This window comes from Bufo gargarizans, chromosome 3, assembly GCF_014858855.1.
Source record: "Bufo gargarizans isolate SCDJY-AF-19 chromosome 3, ASM1485885v1, whole genome shotgun sequence".
Lineage (NCBI taxonomy): Eukaryota > Metazoa > Chordata > Amphibia > Anura > Bufonidae > Bufo > Bufo gargarizans.
The window spans coordinates 409,030,292-409,051,405 of record NC_058082.1 but is presented as its reverse complement, the minus strand read 5'-3'; the positions used below and the strand labels follow the sequence as shown (position 1 = coordinate 409,051,405).

Below are 21,114 nucleotides of genomic sequence, written 5' to 3'. Positions count from 1 at the left end.
TTTTAGGGATACCGTCCTCGCCGACTATTTCAGTCTTCATTACACACTCAGGCTCAATAGATTTGAACAATCTTGACATTTTTTGCAACGGAAATAAATTTATTTCCTGATCACTCTCCCCTGATTCTGAGGAGTTAACTTTGTCTATAACTCTATATTCCTCAAACATGTCGGACTCTCTGGGAGAAGAATCCATTCTAGTAGTAGCCGCCGGTCTTAACTCTGTCTGAGAAGCTCCAGTTTCATTGTCTTTGTACATGATGCGTTTAAGCAGTTCAAAGTCCTTCATCCATAATAACATGTCTTTATTAGATAAGGGCTGATCCTCTACAGGAAAGTTATTAGCTCTGCAATTTAGGCAGAAATAAAATTCACTGCCGTCTGGCAAGAGGGTGTTACATGATCTGCAAGACATATGTTTTCGCTTCCCAGCGGTGGAGCCTCTATCCTCAGAACCGTGAGACATTTCTCCATAATAGAGCAGAGAAGCATTTGTTTAATATGCTCTATAGTGACCATAACTTAATAGGTGAATCCCTTTATTATGCAGAAAGTTTAAGAACAGAGAAACCACCACTGAGTAAAGATACTAACACAACTGTATTGCGAGTGAGTGAAATTTTGAGCAACCATCCACTAGATGGCAGCAAACTCCCTGCAGCCCGGCCAGCCTGAATCTCACTCACTCGTTCTAGCAAGAGAAGATTGCTTCCGCAACACAGCAGAGAGCTCCGAAGGTAAAAACAACATTCTCAAGGATTACTTACCTCGTGGGAGCATGATAAAAGCGCAGCAGAGCGGCGCTGAATGATGGACGCTAGCAACTTTTATCACTCCCTCCTCCCTGCTAGGTGGCGCACGCACACACGCAGCACCAGCGGGGGAAGGTGGAACCACCTGAGGAATGCGCCGCCCGGTAAGTAACCTATACAGTTGATGCAGCGCCAGAACTAGCGTCTACTAAATGATATAACTGTCAACAAGCGCCCAACGTGGGTCTCGAACCCACGACCCTGAGATTAAGAGTCTCATGTTCTACCGACTGAGCTAGCTGTCCTGCTGATATAACAGGACACCAGTCCTGAGAGAAATAGCGGCAGGAAAGCAAGATTCATAAATAAATAAAAAATACTTCCTAACATCTCCCCTTCTCCAGAAGAATGTCCTTTCCCAGGAAGGACAGAAAAAAACACAATAGGAGGGATTAAGTTAGGCAGTTTTATAGGAGCTGTATTAAATTGATTAATTGACCTCTCCTGTCCTACATTTTCAGGAGGATTAGAAATCCCTGTGCTGCTGCTGTAGGACGGCAAGGGAATTCGTTTTTGAATTATTTCTGAATTCATGAGAAAGTGACACATATAGCTTAAAAACTGGTTGCAATGAAATGCTATTCACTGGATTTACATACAATGTTTAGGTCAGGTTTTCATGACATTTTTTGGTTGCTGAACAGACAGGAGCCAGCTGTTAATTGGCAGTAGGAGAATATACAGTTCTTTACTGACAACCCATTTCTGTATAGGAGTGTGTTTTGCAATTTTTGGCCATAGAACATTTTTTTTTTTCCTCAAAACCCAGCATGCATCTAGATGTGGAGTGCAAGCCCTAGGTGGCGAGTCCGCAACTGGTCAATGTTCCCTATGCCAAGGTGCAAGACAGACCACACGGAGACAAAAACAACACAAACGCAGAGTTGTACAGAAATGGATTGGAACTAGGTGGACAATGCAGTACCAACGAGAGACAGAGGGTAGTCACATAGCCAAGCTGAGATCAGAACCAGACGAGAAACACAGTACCAAATTACAAAGCAGAGAGTAGTCAAAAGCAAGTCGAGGTGAAATAAATGAACAATCCAACAGCACACAAAGAACCGGAATTGGGAACACTGCTAGGGAGTTGAGGACCATCACTGGCAAAGTTGTATGGCCAGGAGGGGATTTAAATAGAGCACTGAGACCCTAGATCAGATCCTGATAGGTCCAAGTACTCAGCCCTCCATAGGACTGTTTTGCCATCTTTAAAGTAACTGGGCGGCTCGACCGCCGCCAATCTCCCCCAGCTCTTGCACACTGCAGGGAGAAACAGAACATTGCGCTCTGTTACTCATTTTTGGCTAAAAATAATTTTTTCAGTTGGCCTTTATTAAAAATATTGAGCTGTTCTGTCATAAAGGGTTAACAGTTTTTTCTTGACGCCTCCACAACGGCAGAGGATTACCCCGCCTTCTCCAGGGACAGGAAACAGCTTTCGAGCCCAGCCAATAAAGGGCCCCCTCCCTCTTACCTTGCCAGTTGTTTCCTGTCCCTCAGAAGGATCGGGATCTCGAGCACCAGCATTATCCGCGTGGCCTTTGGTTTGTTGTCCCGGCGCTGCCGGAGGGCCGTCGCAGGGGAGAGGGTCGCGGGGGTATCTTGGTCCTTCCTCCCCTGGTCACCCCGGGCTGTTTTTTCCGCGTTCTGTGAGAACTGGCGTCTCTGTGCGGCTTTCCGGGGCACGCCCCCATATTCCTCCCATAGCGCTGGCCTCTATGACGAGAAGGATCGCGTCATCAGAAGGGGCCGGCGTGACGCATAGGAGAGGGCGGAGCTTCAGGCATAAGGCGGAAGTAGAAGCAGTCGGCGACGTTCTAACCACCTGGTCCTGCAGTTAAAGTGCTTCACTGCCTACCTGAAGAACGAACCGACGATGCATAGCCCAGACCCTCTACCTCTAACGCCTCCATTGTGGAGCAAGTTTCCGACTTGGATGAAGGAGAAATTTCATCGGGTCCAGACTCTGACATTTCGGTAGACACCTATGGTCGACCCATGTGTTCGGTAAAAGAGACAGAAGTCTTGCTGAAAAATATCAGAGCTACAATTAACCTGGAAGAAGCGAAAGCCACTATCTGTACAAGATCAGATGTTCGCAGCTCTAGGTGACAAGAAAAAACGTGTTTTTCCTGTCCACGCTAATATTAAATCCTTAATCCAAAACGAATGGAAAGACCCTGAAAAGAGGCAATCCGCTTCTAAAATTTTCAGAAGGAAATATCCATTTGGAGAAGAGGACTCGGCCATCTGGGCTAAAACACCTAAGGTGGATGCCCCCGTGGCAAGGATTTCTAAAAAAATCTGCCCTACCCTTTGAAGACCTGGGACTTCTCAAAGATCCCATGGATAAAAAATGTGAAAGTCTCCTAAAAAAGACATGGGAATCCTCCACCGCTGTATTGAGACCAGGTATTGCTGCCACCTACACCGCCAGAACCCTGTCTCTGTGGTTGGGACAGTTAGAGGAGCATATTGGATCCGGCACGCCCAGGGAAGACTTCCTGGCTTCAATCCCAATACTGAAGCAAGCTGCAAAATTTTATCGCCGATGCCTCAGCCGATATAGTAAAATTGTCGGCCAGAACAGCCGCCCTATCCAATGCTTCATTAAGAGCTATTTGGTTGCGTACCTGGTCAGGTGATATGGCGTCAAAGAATAAGCTTTGTTCTCTACCATGTGAAGGTGACAGAGTTTTTGGCACAGCTCTAGATGACATCCTGGAAAAAGCCTCAGATACAAAAAAGGGCTTTCCCACTGAATCAGTTTTTTTTACAAAAGACGTTCCTTTCGTCCCCAAAAACGTGGGGGATTTGACCAAAAAAAAGAAAGATTCAGGGCAGTCTTGGCAGTCTACCCGAGGGAAGGGAAGGGGGTTCTTGTTTGACCCCGACAAGTCCGCCCGCACATCCTCCCAATGACGCCAGAGGGGCCGTAGGGGGAAGACTCAGGTTTTTCCACTCTGCCTGGGAGAACATTCAAGCTTTCCTCTGGGTACTAGAGGGTATAAAAAATGGATTCAGTCTGGAATTCAATCATTATCCCCCAAACCGATATATGGAGAACATAAAACTAAAAAGTGGAAAATCAAGAGGCTATTGACCTACAGATATCACTCCTACTGGAAAAAAGAGCCATCGTTCCTGTACCAGTGGAAGAACAAAAGGAAGGGTTTTATTCACCGATTTTCCTAATAAAGAAACCGAATGGCTCCTTCAGAGCAATTATAAACTTGAAAGCCCTGAACAAGTACATAGTGTACAAAAGGTTCAAGATGGAGTCAATAAAGTCTGTGACCAACCTCCTTCAGAAAGACTGTTTCATGGTAAAATTAGACCTGGCGGACGCCTATTACCATGTTCCAATCCGAAAGAAAGACCAAAAGTTTTTGAGGACAGCAGTATGGTTCAAAGGATCCCTATGTCACTACCAGTTCCAGGTTCTTCCATTTGGCCTCAGTTCAGCTCCAAGACTGTTCACAAAGGTCATGACGGAAGTGGCAAAACATTTTCATCTGGCAGGGATCCTATTGATCCCATACCATTGGAAAACCTCTTGTTTTCTCATCTGCAGATTATACAGAACACCCTGACCAATCTAGGATGGATAATCAACAGAGAAAAATCATGTCTACTTCCCTCAAAAAGAATGACATTTTTGGGAGTTCTTCTGGACTCAATACTAATGTATTCCTTTCTTCCAGACCAAAAACAAGACACCTTGATTTCCAGCATCAAGAATTTCCGGAGACAGGAACGTCCCTCCCTCCGGAAAATAATGACAATCCTTGGTCTTTATGACTTCAACGATTTCATCGGTACAGTGGGCCCAGCACCATACAAGAGAACTCCAGTCCTTTCTGTTGGAGAGCTGGGACAAAAAACAAACTTCCTTAAACAAAAGAGTGAAAATTCCATCTCGTGTAAAGATATCCTTGTCTTGGTGGATGAAGCGATCAAATCTTTCCCGAGGAGTGGCCTGGAAGCCGACAAATCAAGTAGTCATCACTATGGATGCCAGCCAACACGGGTGGGGAGCCCACATGGGAAAACAGTTGCAGCAGGGCCTATGGGATTCTCACCTTCAACAAGCCTCGTCCAATTTGAGAGAGTTGACCGCAGTATGGGAAGCCCTAAAAGCCTTTGCCCCTTTCGTCCTCCTGAAGAATGTAAAGATTCTATCCGACAATTCGACAACTGTAGCCTACCTGAACAAGCAGGGGGGAACAAGGAGTCGCTCCCTTTCCTTAGTGACAGCGAAAATCCTAAGATGGGCAGAGAAAAACCTACGGTCTCTATCCGCAACCCATGTGAGGGGAAAAGAAAATCAGGTGGCGGACTTCCTCAGCAGAAACCGGCTAAAGGCAGGAGAGTGGACACTGAACAGACAAGTCTTCAAGCAAATCTGTTCCAGATGGGGCACTCCAAGTGTCGACCTGTTTGCCACAAGAAAAAACACACAGGTCAGGGACTTTTTCTCCCTCTCAGTCCTAGATTGCCCCTTGAGTGTGGACGCCTTGTCAACTCCTTGGCCCCAACAACTTCTCTATGCCTTTCCCCCCTTTCCCCTGATACAAAGGGTACTGGGCAAGATCATGGAGGAAAATGCCCAGATCATACTGATAACGCCGTTCTGGCCCAGAAGATCGTGGTTCCCAGTCCTGAAGAACCTGGCAGGGAAAGACTTTTGGATCCTCCCTCCCAAGCCGGATCTATTGTCTCAGGGCCCAGTTGTTCATCCCAAAGTCACCCAGTTTCACTTAACAGCCTGGAGGCTGAAAGGAGTATACTGAGAGGAAAAGGATTTTCAGAGGCAGTAATATCCACCCTTTTGCAAAGTAGGAAAAATGTTACATCAAGGATATATCTGAGAGCTTGGGAAGCCTTTCTGAGGTTTAGTGGCGATAAATATGACCCTTCCGGAGAACTTCAGGTGGCGCTAATCTTGGACTTCCTTCAAGCGGGACTAGATAAGGGACTATCTGTAAGTACCCTAAAAGTCCAGGTAGCAGCTTTAAGTGCATTCTTAAATACCAAGCTATCAGACATAAATGTCATCAAAAGGTTCCTTAGGGGGCAATTAGAATCCGCCCAAGATTAAGATCTTCAGTTCCGCCCTGGGATTTAAATCTGGTACTATCCAGATTAATGTATCCACCCTTTGAGCCTATAGCTGAAATCCCCTTGAGAACATTGACCCCCAAGACAGCTTTTTTGTTGGCCATCACCACAGCAAGAAGAGTAGGGGAGATTCAGGCCTTTTCCATCCTACCTCCTTATCTCAGGATTCTAGAGGATAGAATCATATTGAAACATGCTCCTGAATTTCTACCTAAAGTTGTAACAAAGTTCCACTGTCAACAGGAAGTTACTCTTCCCTCCTTCTGTTCCCAGGCGTTAGGAGATGCATCCTGCAATATATGGAGGCCACAAAAGATCTAAGGAATTCGAACCAGCTACTTGTGCAATATCTGGGTCTACATCGTGGACAGGCAGCTAGCAAGACGTCCATCTCAAGATGGATTAAGGCCTGCATTGTCCTAGCCTATGAAACAGAAGGGCTAGCCCCTCCACCCCTCCACCCTTGTTGAGAGCCCACTCCACCAGGGCATTGGCCACATCCTGGGTGAAGGGGCCTCGGCCTCGATAGAAGAAATATGTCGGGCAGCCACATGGTCCAATCCTGATACCTTTTTTAAACATTACAAATTGGACGTCTCTGCAAATAGAGATTTGTCTTTTGGACGCAAAGTCCTGTCGGCAGTTGTCCCACCCTAATCATGTTTTCTATATTATTCCTCCACGTAGTGCCGTTGTGGAGGCGTCAGGAAAATAAATAATTACTCTTACCGGTAATTGGATTTTCCTTTAGCCTCCACAACGGCACGAGGAATTCCCCCCCCCCCCCCCACAAAAAATAAATAAAAGAGGGGATAATTTGGAATATTTAACATTTTCATTTCTATTACGCTCAGGAGAATTAATCCTGACCTTGTATATGAACGATATTGTTATTTGATATTATTTACTAAATTAAATTTGAATTGTTGCATCTATCTTTGTCATGGAACCATGAACCAGACGTACAACAAGAGATAAGTGGAAATAAGAAGGCTTTATTGAAAATCAAGCTGTAAGGCAAAAGTCCAAACGGATGGCTAAACCGAAGCAGGGTCTTGCGAAGCCAGAGGTCAGGAACCAGAAGGGTAGTCAGACGAAGCCTGGATCAGGAACCAGCAGGGTAGTCAGACGAAGCCTGGATCAGGAACCAGCAGGGTAGTCAGACGAAGCCAGGATCAGGAACCAGAAGCAGCAGCAGTCTTAGAAGCATGTGAACACAGGAGGACCAAGCAAGGAACTGAAGCCACAGACCTCCTATATATATGAGCTAGGCATCCAGCTCCTCCCAGTGGGAAGGAGAAGCCGCAGGGTGGGAGGCTACAAGAAACCCAGAAACCAAGATGGCCGCCAGCACATGTCAAACGAAGGAGAACAGCAAGAAGGTAAGACCATGACAATCTTTGAGTACTAGGTTACTAACTGGCAAGGTAAGAGGGAGGGGGCCCTTTATTGGCTGGGCTCGAAAGCTGTTTCCTGTCCCTGGAGAAGGCGGGGTAATCCTCCACGTAGTGCCGTTGTGAAGGCTAAAGGAAAATCCAATTACCGGTAAGAGTAATTATTTCTTTCTAGCTGTGTGACTGGTTCTTTCACTTTCACTTTGTGCTGGTCATCTCTAAACTACTGAGAGGTCATCAATACTTATTTAAGCCACATTCTTATCAGTAAGATAAGAACTGAGCTATAATGAGTGTTTATAAGGACAGATAGCAGAGATAAGGAGTCCATCTGCTCCTGGTGTGACAGAAAATCCAAAGGGTGCTTCTATAGCATGTCAGCTCTGTACAGAAAAAAAGAACATATTTTTAATAAAGACAATAAAAAAATATTAACTCTAAATGAGTACAATCCAGTAATCAAAAAATGACCCCAAAGATGTACCTAGTCTTTAACCCCTTAAGGACTCAGCCCTATTTCACCTTAAGGACTTGGCCATTTTTTGCAAATCTGACCAGTGTCCCTTTAAGTGCTCATAACTTTAAAACGCTTTGACTTACCCAGGCCGTTCTGAGATTGTTTTTTCGTCACATATTGTACTTCATGACACTGCTAAAATTGGGTCAAAAAAGTTAATTTTTTTGCACAAAAAAATACAATTTTTACCAATTTTTTTGAAAAATTAGCAAATTTCAAAGTTTCAGTTTCTCTACTTCTGTAATACATAGTAATACCCCCAAAAATTGTGATGGCTTTACATTCCCCATATGTCTACTTCATGTGTGTAGCATTTTGGGAATTATATTTTATTTTTTGGGGATGTTACAAGGCTTAGAAGTTTAGAAGCAAATTTTGAAATTTTTCAGAAATCTTCAAAATCCCACTTTTTATGGACCAGTTCAGGTTTGCAGTCATATTGTGAGGCTTAGATAATAGAAACCTCCCAAAAATGACCCCATTCTAGAAACTACACCCCTCAAGGTATTCAAAACTGTTTTTTCAAACTTTATTAACCCTTTAGGTCTTCCACAAGAGTTAATGGCAGATGGAGAAACAATTTAGAAATGTCTATTTTTTGGAAAATTTTCCAATATAATCAATTTTTTCCAGGAGTAAAACAAGGGTTAACTGTCAAAGGTTGCCCTGATTCTGTAGTTTGCAGAAACACCCCATATGTGGTCGTAAACTACTGTTTGGCCAAACGGCAGGACATAGAAGGAGGGGAACACCATATGGGTTTTGGAAGGCAGATTTTGCAGGACTGGTTTTGTTTATACCATGTCCCATTTGAAGCCCCCTGTTGCACCCCTAGAATAGAAATTTCAAAAAAGTGACTCCATCTAAGAAAGTACACCCCTCAAGGTATTCAAAACTGGGTTTACAAACTTTGTTAACCCTTTAGGTCTTCCACAAGAGTTAATGGCAGATGGAGAAACAATTTAGAAATTTCTATTTTTTGGAAAATTTTCCAATATAATAAATTTTTTCCAGGAGTAAAACAAGGGTTAACTGCCAAACAAAACTCAAAATGGGTTGCCCTGATTCTGTAGTTTGCAGAAACACCCCATATGTGGTCGTAAACTACTGTTTGGCCAAACGGCAGGACATAGAAGGAGGGGAACACCATATGGGTTTTGGAAGGCAGATTTTGCAGGACTGGTTTTGTTTATACCATGTCCCATTTGAAGCCCCCTGTTGCACCCCTAGAATAGAAATTTCAAAAAAGTGACTCCATCTAAGAAAGTACACCCCTCAAGGTATTCAAAACTGGGTTTACAAACTTTGTTAACCCTTTAGGTGTTCCACAAGAGTTAATGGCAGATGGAGAAACAATTTAGAAATTTCTATTTTTTGGAAAATTTTCCAATATAATCATTTTTTTCCAGGAGTAAAACAAGGGTTAACTGCCAAACAAAACTCAAAATGGGTTGCCCTGATTCTGTAGTTTGCAGAAACACCCCATATGTGGTCGTAAACTACTGTTTGGCCAAACGGCAGGACATAGAAGGAGGGGAATGTCATATGGTTTTTGGAAGGCAGATTTTGCTGGACTGGTTTATTTACACCATGTACCCTTTCAAGCCCCCTGATGCACCCCTAGAGTAGAAACTCCATAAAAGTGACCCCATCTAGGAAACTACAGGATAAGGTGGTTGTTGTTTTGGGACTATTTTAGGGGTAAATATGATTTTTGGTTGCTCTATATTACTCTTTTTTGAGGCAATGTAACAAAAAAATTTAATTCTAAAAATGTTTCTACATTCGCTATTTAGTTTTGTGGAACACCTAAAGGGTTAACATAGTTTGTAAAGTAACTTTTGAATACCTTGAGGGGTGTTCTTAGATGGGGTCACTTTTTTGGAGTTTCTAGTCTAGGCTACATCAGGGGGGCTTCTAATGGGACATGGTGTCAAAAAAAAAAAACTGTCCATCAAAATCTGCCTTCCAGAAACCGTATGGAGTTCCCTTCGTTCTATGCCCTGCCGTGCGGCTATATAGCCATTTATGACCACATATGGGGTGTTTCTGCAAACTACAGAATCAGGGCCATAAATATTGAGTTTTGTTTGGCTGTTAACCCTTTCTTTATTACTGGCAAAAGGGATTCAAATTGAAATTTTGCCCAAAAATTGGTGTTTTGGCACCGTTTTTGTTTTATATTTTTCACACCGTTCATTCGAGGCATTTGGTCAAATGTTATTTTTATAGCGACGACTTTTACGCACGCGACGATGCCCAATATGTATGGCTCTCAGACTTTGGAGACACTAAGCAGGCATCCTAAAAAACTGCGGCCTTCCAGATGTTGTAAAACTACAATTCCCACCATGCCCTGCTGATGGCTGTAGGTTGTCTGGGCATGCTGGGAGTTATAGTTTTACAACATCTGGAGGGCCGCAGTTTAAGGATGCCTGCTCTAAAACGAATATTTTTTTGGGGAAAAAAAATTGTTTCTGTGTCTCTAAAGTCTAAGAGCCATAGTGTTTTATGTTCTCTAGTGGACTGTTGGGGATTATAAAAATTTAGTACTCCATGGAAGTGTGATACTCCCTGAAGCAATCGATAACGCAGAGGCCCGGATGATCGGGGCACGTGTCACATTGCGTGGTGGTGTCCTTCCGTATCCCCCTCTTGTGACACACTCTGCATCTTTTTTGGGTTCGTCCCTTCTTTCCAGTATGGGGGACCACACCTGGAAAGTGTTGTCCAGGGACGATCCGGGCGCCTCCAGTTCCCGAGGTACTCCGGCCTGCTCTTTCCCGGTCCGAAAAGATCAGGTCTTTGAGGACTGCCTCATAGAATTGGAGGAATGTCCCTGTGCTGCCAGCGCTTCGGGATAGTACAAAAGAGTTGTACATGGCAACCTGCACCATGTAGACCGCAACTTTTTTGTACCATGCCCGGGTTTTGCGCATGGTATTATATGGCGTGAGGACTTGATCAGAGAGATCAACTCCTCCCATATACCGATTGTAGTCGACGATACAATTGGGCTTGAGGACCGTTGCCGTGGTACCTCGCACAGGGACTGGGGTGGTGCTGTTACCGTGGATTGTGGACAGCATAAGGACATCCCTCTTGTCCTTATACCTGACCAGCAACAGGTTTCCACTGGTAAGTGCACGGGTCTCACCCCTGGGGATAGGTACCTGGAGGGGGTGGGCAGGGAGGCCGCGCGAACGTGGATCTGGCGGCAAGGGACCTGAACAAGGGAATGCTGGTATAAAAGTTATCCACGTACAAGTGGTAACCCTTATCCAGCAGTGGGTGCATAAGGTCCCACACGAGTTTCCCGCTAACACCCAGAGTGGGGGGACATTCTGGGGGTTGAATACGGGAATCTCGCCCCTCGTACACACGAAATTTGTAAGTGTACCCTGAGGTACTCGCACAAATTTTGTATAGCTTCACGCCATACCTCGCCCGCTTTGTGGGAATGTATTGGCGGAAACTGAGTCTCCCCTTGAACGCAACGAGAGACTCATCAACCGCGACCTCCCTTCCAGGTACGTAGGCCTGCTGAAATGTGGCCCCAAAGTGATCGATGATCGGCCGTATCTTATACAGCCGGTCATAGGCAGGATCACCTCGGGGTGGACATGCTGCATTATCGGAATAATGCAGACATTTCCGGATGGCCTCAAACCGGGGACGTGTCATGGCCATACTGTACAGTGGGGTCTGGTATAGGACGTCCCCACTCCAGTATTGCCTGACACTGGGTTTTTGGACTAGACCCATATGCAGCACAAGGCCCCAAAATGTCCTCATTTCGGCTGCACTGACCGGCGTCCAGCCACCGGGTCTAGCCAAAAATGAGCCTGGGTTTTGAGCGACGAACTGTTGGGCGTACAGATTCGTCTGCTCCACCATCAAATTCACCAGTGGGTTACTGAAAAAAAAACTAAAAAAGTCTATTTCAGTAAACCCCACTGTGGGAATCTGGATTCCAGGATTGCCAGCGAAATCCGGAATCTCAGGCTCAAAGTCCACTGGGGGACACCAGCTAAGTTCATCGGCAGGGGGCTCCGGTGAACTTATTTGGTGGGCCGGGAAACCAGTACGAACCCCAGGGCGGCTCGTACTAGGGTGGGCCACAGGATCCCTAGCATGTGTGGCCCCTGGCTCCGCCTGGCGGCGTCTCCGCCGCCTTGGTGGCTCATCGTCATCCGATGATGATGAGGAGGATGCAGATGACAAAAGGAACGTGGGGTCATCCTCATCCTTACTGGGGCTCTCGGAGTCGGAGGCAATCTGGGCGTATGCCTCCTCGGCCGAGAACACCCGGCGGGCCATGGGTGTGTGTGCGTGTAGGTGTGCGTGTGTGGAAACCTTTATTATATGTGCGTGTGTGTGGGGGCAACGGGTGTTCGCGTACTAAAAAAAGGAAAATAAAGGGGCAAGTGTTAGGAAAAAAAAAAAAAAAAGTTCAAAGTTGCTGATCAGCGGTACAACGCTGATCAGCGGTGGGGCGGGCGGGCGATGCGCTAACAGTGGACGGACGCTAAAGTGCCGACCAGTCAGCGAACGCAGAAAAATAAAATAAAAAGTGGTGGTAAGGGGGCTAGTGGTGAGGGGGGGGGGGGCTGGTGGGGGGATGGGTGGGGGGGGGCTGGTGGTGGTGGGGGGCTGGTAGGGGGGGCAAGTGGCAGGAGGGGCTCTGGGGTCTGATAGATGGATCAAAAAAGTTTTGTGTAAAAGTTCTTTTTTTTTTATTTATTTTTTCCTAACTAACTTTTCCCTTCTTTCCCTTCCTAATGGTGCCTCTCCCTCACTGACCCTAACCTACCTGGGTGGCGATGGGTGCAGGAGGGCGATGGATGCGGATTAGGGGGACACAGGAGCTGGTGCTGGACGATGCTGCACGGTCAGGGTGCTGGACAGGAAGAGGAGGGGAGAGAGGAGCGCAGGAAGTTTGAATCTCGCGCCTCTCTCCCCTGCACCAATCAGCACCCTGGACAGCAGTGTTCAGCACCAGGGCCAGCACCGCCTCCTCAAATCCTCGGACTGCGATTGGTGGTGTAAAATTACGCCACCGATCGCAGTCTTTTTCCGGTTCATCGGGTCACAGGACACCCGAATGGACCGGAAACGCAGAAAACCGCAGGTCTGAATGGACCTGCGGTTTTCTGCGATCGTCTATACGGGGGGGTCAAATCCCTGCATTGTTACGGGATGCCGGCTGAATGATTTCAGCCAGCATCCCGTTCCGATTAACCCCCGCGGCGCCGGAATCGCGAATTAAAGCCATGACGTACCGGTACGTCATGGGTCCTTAAGGATTCGGGAAACATGCCGTACCGATACGTCATGGGTCCCTAAGGGGTTAAACCTGTCTGATGGATATCAGGTGAAACTGGTCAACGCAGACAACATAGCCATATTGTTATTCTGAGGAAAGTTCTAAATGTATATATGTACTATTTATATGAGTGAGAGCCTCATTTTCTCTCTCAGAAGTAACCATGGCATGATAGCACTCAGTATTCAACTCATTTTTAGGACGCATGAATTAGCAAATTTATCAAAATCAAGTGCATATGCCATGATAAATTTGGTAAACTTGCTAGGCATGTTAGACACATTTCTGTTCCATATGCCACCTCAAGGTTGTTGTATACGGTATATAATTTTTACTAAACATTCTGCACCTAATTAATAAATTCAGCACATTATGATTCTTTTTATCCACAACCCTTTATCTCAACAATTCAAATCTGCCAAAGTGGGTACAAAAAGTGAAGTGTGAAAAACTTTTTTTTTTTCTGTAATCTCTTTCTGCTTCAACAAATATATACATTGATAGTAATGGATACTCGGGCTTGTTCCCACGTGATCTTCCATGTGAAACTTGTTGTCGTTGACAACCAAATGCACTCTAATGGTAGTAGTATCAATCAACTGCCAACACAGAAGTAACGTTTTTGATGAAAGAACCGGAAACCCAGTAATGTGGATGGTCAGTAAAGTTTTCCTATATATTTAATTATCAGGGTTATAGTTAGAGTTCGTGCTGCCCTGGGCACTATAACTGTTCATGCCCTATTGCACGGGCTAAGTTCACATATAGTGCTGTGGCTTCCCCCCCATCAAATCCAAATCTCCTCACTGAGCTGCTTTCTACCATCTCTGTCATATCCTGGGCTCCTGTAGGCCATATTCAGTTGTGTTTTAAAGTCCATATTATGGTCACAAGTCTCAACCTTACAAATTCCTGGTGAACTAAACTTATATTACCATAGAACCCTATGGTGGCCTAGGTTGGGATCACATAAAAAGCAGGACAACTTGTGGCCATCATATGGAAGTACAAATTAGATTGAACTATTATTGCCTAAACTAAGCTATAGACTTTACCCTGGATATAAGCAAACAACATGCATATACCGATACATATGGACACACATGATGTATCAGTTCCCTTAGAGCACATAGATAATGCCAGTGACCTGCACATCTAAATGATATTGCTATTCAGTACTAAAGAATAATGCCAGCATACAATACTAGTTAATAAAAACCATTCTGTATATAGTATACCACCACATATAGTATTGATAAATAATGTTACAAAACATAGTTATACATAGTTATGACCTCCTAATAGCCCCAACTACTGAGGTGCCTGTTGGTAATATACAGCTAGGGAGGGTCTGCAGAGAAGGAAGGAGAGGAGTGGAGGATATCTAGTTTGGATGGTGCACAGTAAGGATACCATCCACTTATTGAGAACCTCAAGACAGATGCCCCTATAAAATTATAGTATATTTGGATATTGTGAAGGGAAGCAGCAAATTGTGGTCAGTAATGTAGTAAATCCTATTAATGGCACCAAAACGTAAAGACCAATCACTAACTAAAGTACCATTAAAACATACCTTTTAATAAATCCAATTAAAAAACTCCAAACTGTAAGAGGTGCTACTATCGTATTGTGGAGAGCAGCTGGTGAACCTGCCGTGCTGCTGTTCCTCTTCCTCCATAGCAAGTAGTGTGATTGGTGCAGCAGCATTTAGCTGAAACTGAAGCTGCATGTCCCATAAAGAAATATGAACAAAATGCTGCTCACATTAGAATGTGTTTAATGAAATCTGTCAGGAAGCAACAGCCTTCAGTCATCAGGACATGATGGGAGTTGTGGTTTTGCAACAGCTGGAGAGCCACAAATTGGTAACTATTAGGTGCATTGTGAGGGGTGATTATAAGTACTGGGCCATTATAGGAGACATTATAAGGGGGCACAATGGCAGCATTGTAACAATTTGGAGCACTATGAAGGGGGGAATATAAGCACTGGGCTACTACAGGGGGCATTATAACAAGAAACCATGCATGTAGTAAAATAAAAGCTGTGCTTTGACTGGTTGCTATGTGATGAGAGGCAGAGTGAAAAGCAGTGCCTTTGCAGTTACATTAGTGTATTCATTTTAATGCATGCTGCATCAAAAACACATGTTTTAGAACCTTCCAGAACTCGGTCTGCTGGACTTGACACCTACCCAGTATTTTAAGTTGGATCATGAAGAATATACATACCAAGTTTGGTTGAGATCCATCAAGGAATGTAGAAGCCTATGAAGAACAAGCAAACAACAAACAAACAAACTTTCACTACAGTATGTATGTATATATATATATATATATATATATATATATATATTTGATGAGTAAATCGCTTCTACCAATTTGGTTTTCATTCCCATGAGCGAATCGCTTTGATTTGATTTTCATTCAGAATTTCTCAAAAATGTCAGATTCATGAGAGCGAGAGATTGAGAAAGAGAGACAACAGTATATATGCATTCTCTAGAACAGGGGTGCACAACCTGCAGCCCGCTGGCCGCATGCTGTCCTCGTCCTGCTGGACAAAAACACAGCTGATTGTGCGATCAGCTGTGTTTCTTCCTGGGGCGCCGCACAGCGAAGGATGGCTGCTCCTGCCCCTGCATTTAAAAAAAATAATAATAAAGAATTTTAACAAAAAATGTAAAATTAAAATATAAAAAAGAAAACGTGCAAAATAAAATTATTCACTGTCCCCCAACGGCCTTTTTATGACCCCTTGGTGGATATATGTGGCAAAAATATATTTTAAAAAACAGTAGTAAAGTGATTATAAAAAAAATACAAATAAAATGCAAATAAAAGGAAAAAAAAGGAAAATGTGCAAATTAAAAAAAGTCAGTGTCCCCAAAGGTCTTCTTGTAGCAGAATTCTATTTAAAAATAAGTAAAAAAAATAATAATAAAATACATAAAAGAAAAAAATTGTTTTTTCGTCATATATTGTACTTCATGACACTGGTAAAATGAAGTCAAAAAAATACATTTTTTTGCATAATAAAATACCTAATTTACCAAAATGTTTGAAAAATTAGCAAATTTCAAAGTTTCAGTTTCTCTACTTCTGTAATACATTGTAATACCCCCAAAAATTGTGATGACTTAACATTCCCCATATGTCTACTTCATGTTTGAATTATTTTGGGAATGATATTTTATTTTTTAGGGATGTTACAAGGCTTAGAAGTTTAGAAGCAAATCTTGAAATTTTTCATACATTTACAAAAACCCAATTTTTGGGACCACTATAGGTCTGAAGTCACTTTGCGAGGCTTACATAATAGGAACCGCCCAAAAATGACCCCATTCTATAAACTACACCCCTCAAGGTATTCAAAACTGATTTTACTAACTTCGTTAACCCTTTAGGTATTGCACAAGAGTTATTGGCAAATGGGGATGAAATTTGAGAATTTCATTTTTTTGCCTAATTTTCCATTTTAACCCATTTTTTCCACTAACAAAGCAAGGGTTAACAGCCAAACAAGACTGTATCTTTATTGCCCTGACTCTGCCGTTCACAGAAACACCCCATATGTGGCCGTAAAGTACTGTACGGCCACACAGCGGGGCGTAGAGTGAAAGGTTTGCCGTATGGTTTTTGGAAGCCAGATTTTGCTGGACTGTTTTTTTGTCACCATGTCCCATTTGAAGCCCCCTGAGGCACCCCTAGAGTAGAAACTCTATAAAAGTGACCCCATCTAAGAAACTACACCCCTCAAGGTATTCAACACTGATTTTACAAACTTTGTTAACCCTTTAGGTGTTGCACAAGATTTAATGGAAAATAGAGATACAATTTCAAAATTTTATAGAGCAGGTTGTCATGGACGCGGCGATACCTAATATGTATACAATTGTTTTATTTATGTAAGTTTTACACAATAACTTCATTTTAAAAACCTAAAAAATGTTTTAGTGTCTCCATAGTCTAAGAGCCATAGTTTTATCAGTTTTTGGGCGATTATCTTGAGTAGGGTCTCATTTTTTGCAAGATGAGATGACGGTTTGATTGGCACTATTTTGGGGTGCATATGACTTTTTGATCGCTTGCTATTACACTTTTTGTGACGCAAGATGACAAAAAATTGCTTTTTTTTTACACTTATTTTTTTTTTTTTTTTACGGTAGTCACCTGAGGGGTTAGGTCATGTGATATTTTTATAGAGCTGGTCGATACGGACACGGCGATACCTAATATGTATACTTTATTTTTATTTATGTAAGTTTTACATAATGATTTCATTTTTTAAACAAAAAAAATCATGTTTTAGTGTTTCCATAGTCTAAGAGCCATAGTTTTTTCAGTTTTTGGGCGATTATCTTGAGTAGGGTCTCATTTTTGGCGGGATGAGATAGCGGTTTGATTGGTACTATTTTGGCGTACATGCGACTTTTTTGATCACTTTTATTACCTTTTTTGGGAAGTAAGGTGGGCAAAATTTCAATTTTCTCATAGTATTTTATTTTTTATTTTTATGCCGTTCAGTGTGCGGGGAAAGTAACATGACAGTTTTATAGATCAGGTCGTTACGGACGCGGCGATACCTAACATGTGTAGTGTATTTTATTTTTTTAATTTTTATTCAGTGATAAATGTTTTTTTAAAATCTTTTTTCACTTTTTTTTACATTTTTTTGACCCAGACCCACTTGGTTCTTGAAGATCCAGTGGGTCTGATGTCTGTATAATACAGTTCAGTACAATATATATTGTACTGTACTGTATTTTACTTACACTTTGTCTGAACAGATCTATGCCTTTAGCATAGATCTGTTCAGCACCATGGACAGCAGGACGCCTGAGAAGGTTGCCACAACTTCGCAGACGGGGAAGGGGAAGCACAGGGCTGCGGGGGGCTGTCGGGGGGCTCTCTCCATCGGGGGGCTGCAAAGGCACAGCAGCCCCCCAATGGGAGAGGGAGGGAGCCCTTTGACCCTGACAGTTAACCTTTTCCATACCGCGGTCTGTACGGACCGTGGTATGGAAAGGGTTAAACGGCTGACATCTACATAGATGTCAGCTGTAGAAGCCCCCCGCACCACCCGCCGGCATAAAATCGTGCAGGGGTGGGTGAAAAATCTTTATTTTAGGCACTCAAAAGTTTCTGATCCCTGCGGTCAGGGACCGCAGGGATCAGAAACTGCAAAAAGCGCAGCAAACTGCAGGTCTAAATTGACCTGCGGTTTGCTGCGATCGCCGACACAGGACCCCCTCTGGCGTTAGGACGTACCGGTTCGCCCTGAGTCCTTAAGGGGTTAAGGCCTTTTGCGGCCTGGTCATTAAAGGATTAACCAATAAGTGCTTTCCCCACTAGTAAGGCATTCAGCACATGATCATACTGTGTTTTTTGGTCCGCAAAACATGCGTGTTCTGCATTTTGAGGAACAGAACCACGGATGCAGACAGCACACGGAGTGCTGTCTACATCTATTGCGGCCCCATTGATGTGAATAGGTCCGCATCCGAGACCAAAACAATGGCCATGTGCGTGAGCCCTCAGGGAAAGTACTTACTGGATCATTCCTCCCCATTCAATTTGCATTGGCCTGTGTAATAGGCTGATGCAAACAAGCGCTGATTAACTTTTTTTTTTTTTTTTCCGGCCCCTTGAAATAGAGCAATGTGACAATGCGGCCCCAGACCAAAAACTTTTGTGCACCCCCTGGTCTAGAAGGTACAATTTCTAATTATGGAGAACCCTTAGTATGCACAGTACATGTACGTAGTAGTATTGGCCAGGCGATGCCCCTATGGGTTTCTGGAAAAGATATTAAAATTAGCTTTCTTAAGCCTATCTGATGCCAGCATATGTTAGACATGATAATTTGCATATACTTTCCCCAAAAATCAATAGAAGCATTGTCTAGCCTACAATAGTAATCACTTATATCAACTGGTCTCCATAATAGAAATAGTACCCACCCATAGGTCGTCCCCCCCCCCACACACACACACACATGGCCTTGCAGCTAGAAAAGCATTTTTTATCTGCTTTGCTCTGATACAGGGCTTTTCTCCTGAAAGAGCTAGTTACAAATGTGAGGCTGGTTTAGCTATTTTTCTAGTTTTGCTACATATGTATGTTTAAAGGGAACCTGTCACCTCCCCAAACCATCCCAAGCCACCAGCAGTACCAGCGTATAGCCAGCAGTGTGTTTCTGATGATGCCTTTCTTCCTGAAGACCGATGCAGCAAAAGTACCGAAAACCTTGTTTTAGCCCCTGCCTGGCGCTCCTCCACACATGCTTGAAGTCAAGGAAGCAGCGGCCAGAGGCCATAGGCCTAACTAACTGGAACAAAGTCCTCAAAAATAAAAAATATAGCCGCAAAATGGGATATCTTTAAAAGCATCCTAAAACTCATTTTGAGAGGTACATACCGTATAGGAATAAAAGGTTAAGGAACAAAAATAAACCAATGTGGATAAATAGAACTGTAAAGAAAGCAATAAATGACAAAAAGAAAGCATATAAATCACTAAAACAGGAGGGTAGCACGGAAGCACTGAAAAGAAAAAAAATAGAACATGTAAAAAACAAATAAAAGCGGCCAAACTAGAGACCAAGAGATTAATTGCCAAAGAGAGTAAAACTAACCCTAAAATGTTCTTCAAGTATGTAAATGTTAAAAAGTATAAATCTGAAGGTGTCGGCCCTTTAAAGAGTAATGAGGGGGGAGTCGCAGAGAGCGACGAGGAGAAAGCAAAGCTGTTAAATAATCTTTTCTCCAATGTATTCACTGAGGAAAATGAAATGCTAAATGTAAAAATAAATTCCCCATTAAAAGTGTCCTGTCTGACCTGGGAAGAAGCACAACAGCGATTTAAAAAGGTTAAAATAGACAAATCGCCAGGACCGGATGGCATACACCCCCGTATCCTAAGGGAATTAAGTAATGTCATAGCTAGACCCTTATTTCTGATATTTGCAGACTCTATACTGACAGGGAATGTCCCTCAGGATTGGCGCATGGCAAATGTGGTGCCAATTTTCAAAAAGGGAGCCTGGAAACTATAGGCCGGTAAGTTTAACATCTGTTGTGGGTAAACTGAAGGTTTTCTAAGAGATGCTATCTTAGAGCAATGAAAATAAGCAAATAATGCCATATCAGCATGGCTTCATGAGGGATCGGTCATGCCAAACTAATTTAATCAGTTTCTATGAGGAGGTAAGTTCTAAACTTGACAGCGGCGAATCAATGGATGTCGTATATCTGGACTTCTCCAAAGCATTTGACACTGTACCACATAAAAGGTTAGTATATAAAATTAGAATGCTCGGACTGGGAGAAAATGTCTATATGTGGGGAAGTAACTGGCTGAGTGATAGAAAACTGAGGGTGTGTTTTAACGGTACACATTTAGATTGGGTCACTGTCACTAGTGGGGTACCTCAGGGTTCAGTATTGGGCCCTATTCTCTTCAATATATTTATTAATGATCTTGTAGAAGGCTTGCATAGTAAAATATAAATTTTTGCAGATGACACTAATCTGTGTACAGTAATTAACACTAAAGGACAGTATACTACTACAGAGTGATCTGGATAGATTGGAGGCTTGGGCAGATAAGTGGCAGATGAGGTTTAACACTGACAAATGTAAAGTGGAAGGAATAATGCAAGTCACCCGTACATATTAAATGGTAAAACACTCGGTAATACTGACATGGAAAATTTTAATAAACAGCAAACTAAGCTGCAAAAACCAGTGTCAGGCAGCTGCTGCCAAGGCCAATAAGATAATGGGTTGCATCAAAAGCGGCATAGATGCCTGTGATAAGAACATTGTCCTACCACTTTACAAATCGCTAGTCAGACCACACATTGAGTACTGTGTACAGTTCTGGGCTCCTGTGAACAAGGCAGACATAGCAGAGCTGGAGAGGGTTCAGAGGAGGG

At 43.4% G+C, this 21,114-nt stretch overlaps 1 protein-coding gene and 1 non-coding gene across 2 annotated transcripts in view; one reads left to right on the top strand and one right to left on the bottom strand.

Annotated features, from left to right (window-relative positions):
• Window positions 1-21,114, top strand: part of LOC122932703 (complement decay-accelerating factor-like) — a 208,630-nt gene that overhangs the window by 174,141 nt on the left and 13,375 nt on the right. The gene's annotated exons all lie outside the window — the stretch shown is intronic.
• Window positions 985-1,057, bottom strand: TRNAK-CUU. Its single transcript has one exon. It is a non-coding gene; the product is annotated as a tRNA-Lys (tRNA).